Below are 6,973 nucleotides of genomic sequence, written 5' to 3'. Positions count from 1 at the left end.
CGAGTTTACCTAGATCTACACTTAGATCTACAAGGGAAAAAGGTTATACCTTTGAAGCGAAGCCCTTCGCAATCCCACAAGTCCAAGTTACGCCAGATCTCAAGATTGTCAACGTAGACAATCCTCTAGAAGTATCCACATGAACAAGATGTGTTCTCTAACACTCAAGGATGGAGAAGAGAACACCACAAGTGTGCTAGCACTTCTTGATGCTCTCGGATAGGATTGGAAGATGAAGAAAAGAAAAGAAGAGAACACACTCCTCTAAAAAATCTCTATGTGACTTTCACTAACCTTACTTCTTGGATTAGACTCACTCTCCTTTCTTCTCCCTTGCTTGAAACCCACGACTAAGAGAAGAGAAGGAGCAAAAAGAGAGCTTGAGGAAGAAGATGATGTGAATGTGAGTGATGAAAAATTCATTCTCATTCAAAACCAAAACGGTAACCCCCATTCTCATTAAATGTGGCCATTAAAGAGAATAGATTTGTAACCCCCATGAGGTGGCACACTTTGATGATGTGGCACATCATCATTAGTCCTCCTAATGCCAAATCACTAATGATGTGGCAAATAGTCAAGTCAAACTTGACTCTTCCTCTTCCTCTCAAGTCAAGTCAAACTTGACTTAATCTCTCTCATGGTTGATCTAATCCAACCATTTAATTCAAGCCAATTTAATATAATGAATCTAATTCATTTAATTAAATTGATTCAATGAGTCATAATCTAAATTAGACTCATTGAACACATGAATCAACTTGAGTCAAACTCAATTAGCCCAATTAGGATTACTCTTAATCCAATTTGATTCATCACATGAATCTAATCCTCTTGGTTCATCATATGAACCTAATCTCCATCCACTTGTTCTTTGTGTGTGACCCAATAGGTTCTTGTAACGTTGGCAATGCCCCTAAACCCATTTAGGACCATAAGTAATAAGCGGTATCTAGCAATACATCATTACTACCCAAGTTACAAGAATGTTGAGATCCAACATCACCATGTGACTACTAATTGTGACTCCTCACAATATATGACAAGTGTCCTTCTATCCTAGACATCTAGATTGATCAATGTGAGGCATAGACCGTGTCATCCTCTGATCAATCTAAATCTTGAACTCCAAGTAGACTCACTAAAACAAATGAGCTCAATATCTCATATTGACTCATTTAGGCATGGTCATTCACTTCGTGGTCTCACTCTATCAAGAATACTGATGTCTCTCCCGTCATATAGGAGGGATAGATCTCATCTACATCACTCACATCCCTCTGCATAATTCGTTACATACCCAGTAATCGCCTTTATAGTCCACCTAGTTACGGGTGACGTTTGACGAAACCAAAGCACATAACTCCTTATGTAGGGAACCATGGTGACTTCAGGTCTAAGGACTAGTAGTCATACTAATAGCCACATGAGAAAGTATATGACACTCATACAACGATCCATGATACTTTCTCATGGCGGGTCATTCAGTATACATTCTCTAATGCATACCCATGTGTCAACTTGATATCTCTATATCCATGACTTGTGAGATCAAGTCATCGAGTTGACCTACATGCTAGTCTTATTGCATTAACATCGTCCCTGAATGTTAATACTCGACTAGGAATGATTAAGAGTAGTGTTCCCTATATCATCTCACTATCGATTCAACCAATCGATTGATATAGGTAACAACCTTCTACTCAAGGACGTTATTATACTTAGTTTATTTGGCACCAATACAAGTAAGTATAATAACCAAAAACCAAATGCCTTTATTTATATAGAATATGATACAACAAGTCCATAATACAATCATCAAATGATCAACTCTTGGGCTCTAGCTAACACAAACCTTATTCCATGATATTTCCATAAGATTCCTCTTTCTTATTCTTAAGCAAGCCCCCGAGAGGGCTTAGTTGATCATGATTTATGTTTCATCTTTCTTTTCCTTTTGGTTTGTTTCGAGAAAGATATCGTCCGATTCTTTTTCTATTGATTCTTTTCCGATCTAGATGTATGGATCCATGTGTCTATAAAGATCCTGCTCGTGGATTAATGAAAATGTGCAAAAGCTCTATTTGCCTCTGCCATTCTATGTGTCTCCTCCTTTTTGCGTATGGCATCGCCACTCCCTTTGGCAGCATCTACTAATTCGGAACTTAATTTGAAAGCCATATTTTAACCCGGACGTTTTCGGGATGCCCCTAATAACCAACGAATGGCAAGTGCTTTTCCTTGTATAGATCCTATTTCAATAGGAACTTGATGAGTCAATCCGCCTACACGTCTTGCTTTTATTGCTATACCGGGAGTTACTCTACATATTGCTTGACATAAAACAGATAGTGGATTTGTTTCTGTCTTTTGTTGAATCTTTTTCATGGCTCGATAGAAAATTTGATAAGCCAATGATTTTTTTCCATGTTTCAGAATACGGTTAACCAACATGTTAACTAATCGATTACGATAAATTGGATCAGATTTTGCAGTTTTTTCTTCTGCAGTACCTCGACGTGACATGGGCATGAAAGAGGTTCAAGAATCAGTTTTCTTTTTATAAGGGCTAAAAACGAATTACTTATTTTGGCTTTTTGACACCATATTGTAGGGTGGATCTCGAAAGATATGAAAGATCTCCCTCCAAGCCGTACATATGACTTTCATCGAATACGACTTTCCACAGAATTCTATATGTATCTATGAGATCGAGTATGGAATTCTGTTTACTCACTTTAAATTGAGTATCCGTTTCTCTCCTTTTCCTACTAGGATTGGAAATCCTGTATTTTACATATCCATACGGTCGAGTCCTTAGGTTTCCGAAATAGTGTAATGTAAAAAGAAGTGCTTCAAATCATTGCTATTTGACTCGGACCTGTTCTAAAAAAGTCGAGGTATTTCGAATTGTTTGTTGACACGGACAAAGTAAGGGAAACGTCTGAAATGATTTCAATATTGGACATATAATAGTTCCGAATCGAATCTCTTTAGAAAGAAGATCTTTTGTCTCATGGTAGCCTGCTCCAGTCCCCTTACAAAACTTTCGTTATTGGGTTAGCCATACACTTCACATGTTTCTAGCGATTCACATGACATCATCAAATGATACAAGTCTTGGATAAGAATCTACAACGCACTAGAACGCCCTTGTTGACGATCCTTTACTCCGACAGCATCTAGGGTTCCTCGAACAATGTGATATAAATCCTTAACCCTTCCTCCTCTTACTAATACTACAGAATGTTCTTGTAAATTATGGCCAATACCAGGTATATAAGCTGTGATTTCAAATCCAGAGGTTAATCGTACTCTGACAACTTTACATAAGGTAGAGTTTGGTTTTTTGGGGGTGATAGTGGAAAAGTTGATAGATAAGTCACCCTTACTGTCACTCTACAGGTTGTACATGAGGTTTTCACCTCATATGACTCCTCGTTCAATTCTTTCGAAATAATTGGATCCTTTTCTTCGTTCGAGAATCTCCTCCCTTATTCCACCCCGTACCGAAGAGTAACTAAGACCAATTCAGTCACGTTTTCATGTTCCAATCGAACACTTTCCATTTATGATCAAAGGAAAGGGGAAGATTATTCTTTTTACCAAACATATGCGGATCAAATCACGATCTTATAATCTTATAATAAGATAAGAACAAGAAATCTTTCTCGATCAATCCCTTTGCCCCTTATTTTTCGAGAATCAGAAAGATCCTTTTCGAGTTTGAATTTGTTCATTTGGAATCTGGGCTCTTCTATCTTCTACTTATTTTTTTTGAATATCTTCTTATTTTTTTTTTTTTGCTTTATTCTTTATTTCATTTCGATTTTCTTTACCTCTCTTTTCTTTTTATTTCCTTCCACCATTCTTTAAGTTCCCATAGGTTTGTTGATCCTGTAGAATCTGACCCATTTTCTCATTGAGCGAAGGGTACGAAATAAATCAGATTGATTTTTCGATCAAAAACAAAAAAAGTACTATGTGAAATCTTCGGTTTTTTCCTCTTCCTCTATCCCTACCCCATAGCATAGGTACAACGTTTGAATCAATAGAGAACCTTTTCTTCTGTATGAATCGATATTATTACATTCCAATTCCTTCCCGATACCTCCCAAGGAAAATCCTGAATTGGATCCAAAATTGACGGGTTAGTGTAAGCTTATCCATGCGGTTATGCACTCTTCAAATAGGAATTCATTTTCTGAAAGATCCTGGCTTTCGTGCTTTGGTGAGTCGTCCGAGATCCTTTCAATGACCTATGTTGTGTTGAAGGAATATCCATATGATCCGATCGATTGCGTAAGGCCCACAGTAGCAATGGAACCGGGGAAAGTATATAGAAAAGACAGTTTTTTTTATTATATTTAGTATTAGTTAGAGATCCCGGTTCGGTGAGTCCTTTATTCCGTGATGAACTTGGCATTAGTCCGACATTTTGTCTCTGTGGACCGAGGAGAAAGGGGGTTCAGCGGGAAGAGGGTTGTACCATGAGAGAAGCAAAGAGGTTAACCTGCTTCAAATATACAACATGGATTCCGGCAATGCAATGGAGTTGGATCCTCGTGTCGATCCGAATGAATCAGTCTTTCCACAGAGGTAAATCTTTGCCTGCTAGGCAAGAGGATAGTAAGTTACAAATTCTGTCTCGGTAGGACATGTATTTCTATTACTATGAAATTAATATTTCTATAACTACGAAATTAATAAATGAAAATGAAGTAGTTAATGGTGGGGTTACCTTTATCCTTTTTCTTGTATGTATTCCTAAGAAAAGGAATTTGTCCATTTTCTTTTTCGAGGTCTCAAAAAAGGGTGTGGAAACACATAGGAACTCTTGGATCGTGTAGATCTACATAGCCATGTCTGGTCGCGTTATTGGGGTGACACGGTCGTGTCATGCTTCTCCTTTGGTGAAGCTACACGGACTTTCTGCACAACACAACCAAAGTCATTTTCTCCCTTGCTCCTTTGTCATGGTCGTGTGGCTCACATAGCTAGTGCTATTTTCCTTCGCTTGTTGCCTGGATTTACCGTGAATATCATTTCTTCTCCGAATTCGACTCCTGTAAACAAAAAATACACTAGAGCAGATTTCGAACAAAGAAGAGTAATTATGCTGAAAGTAAGACAAAGAGTATGTAAGTGCATAGACAAAGCATGCGTAAAATATGTGAATGTGCGTCAAAACATGCTAAGTGTATATAATCTACACACATCACACCCCTAGACTTAAACTTTTGCTTATCCTCAAGAAAAATGCTGCAATCTAAACTCATGTGCTCTATGCATCATAATCCCTAGTGCACTTTCCTAGCTCTATCTACAAGTTTCATTAATGAGCATGATCGTGGAAATAACTCAAGTATGGCCTAAGCATAAGGTTCTTGTGCACAGTGCAATAAGTGATCCAAACTCTTCAAGTCTCAATCTTTGTCCTAGTCAAGTCGTCATCCAATTGAGTTCCTAATATTCCCAGTGATAGGCACTTACCTGACACACACTTGGTTCATATTTCCCAATCCACTCAAAGTCTCAAAGGCATGCTCGATATTAAGAGAAACATAGGAGTCATTTCCCAAGTAACCTAACCCTGTCTCAAACGGGTAACTTGCTAGTTTCCACTCACTACGATTGTTTTTTATATCCCTTATTTATTTATTTTTATTTAGTGATTGCAAGATGCAACACTTGAACACAAATTCTTATAAGTGCAAATGTTGGGATATTTTTATTTTTCCAAATGAGCTTACATGACTCGAGCATCATCTAGTAACCAAGATGAAGTTTGAGAAATCACCATAGAAACTATTCTAAACAAATAGGATGAATCAAGACTATTCTAATGATGTCAACTATACAAGCTCAAGTAAAGTGATAATAAAATCCTTAAGGTTAAGCCAAAACTCTAGTTTGTTCCCATACAATACTTAGCTCATATCATGCTACTTAAGATAGAGAAAAGAGGTACACTAAACATACTAGAATTATATATACAACATCAGTACTAAATAATTTTACTTGTAGACAAGTCAGCAGTAGTGAGGAATGATGTTCTCAATATACCACAATGTTTCAAAAGACAATTAAGTAACAGTCAAAACCAAATATAGCAACCAAAGCAAAGAAAAATGCAAGACATAAGCAGAAACTGAATGCAAGCAAAGCAAAACAAAATGCAGAACAACTGAAAATGTAAAAGAAAATGAAAAAATTTCAGGTTACAAACACACCCCCCCCCCAACTTAAACTTTTCATTATCCCGATGAAATTGATATGGTGGTGGTGGTGGAGGAGGGCGGGGAAATGGAGGTCTATGCGGTCGACCAACAAGGAAACTAGGAAAGCCAGGAGTCTCGCTTAGGATCCTATGATATTTGTAGATGGTGTCAACTTGTTGACGCGTAACACTCATGCCCTCTATGAAGTCTCTCATTCTAGCTTGATCCGTATCATAATCCTGGACAAACTCAGCCACATGACCTTGAAAGTTCCTCGTGAACAGAAAATGATCTCGTACCTCTCTATATTGGTCATCTGACAAAGTGAAGTGACCCTCCAATATTACTTGTTGGGCCTCTTGATTCTCGTGAAGTGAGTTTAGAGAGCTGTGGAAATTAGAAAAATCAAATCTGGAGTGACTCAAACCATAGGCAAAAGAATTCCTAGCAGGTTTCGGATGTCTGAATGGCTGCGGGTGTCCAAATGACGAGAGCTCAAGGTGGAGATTGATGTCTCCGGACAAGGATGGGACATTCTTGAGATCTATATCAGTGATCACCCAATTAGCGGGGTTGTGAACAAAGGTCCACTCGGGAGAAGGAAGGGGTAATTGAAAACCATCCTTCCTAGGAAAGGCAAAGCCATTTTCGTCCCGACAAATCATCTTCATGGCAAGACATGCATCGATATCGATCATGTCATTGCCATGGATGATTTCTAACTCATCTATATCACAACTCAGATTTATAGC

General features: G+C 38.0%; 1 pseudogene; it reads right to left on the bottom strand.

Annotated features, from left to right (window-relative positions):
- Positions 1–1,856: 1,856 nt before the first annotated feature.
- On the bottom strand, positions 1,857–2,596 carry LOC122012130 (annotated as a pseudogene).
- Between the last annotated feature and the right edge of the window lie 4,377 nt (positions 2,597–6,973).

The sequence above is a fragment of the Zingiber officinale genome, chromosome 8A (genome assembly GCF_018446385.1).
Source record: "Zingiber officinale cultivar Zhangliang chromosome 8A, Zo_v1.1, whole genome shotgun sequence".
NCBI lineage: Eukaryota > Viridiplantae > Streptophyta > Magnoliopsida > Zingiberales > Zingiberaceae > Zingiber > Zingiber officinale.
The sequence above is the reverse complement of the archived record's forward strand: the minus strand, read 5'-3'. Positions and strand labels throughout refer to the sequence as shown.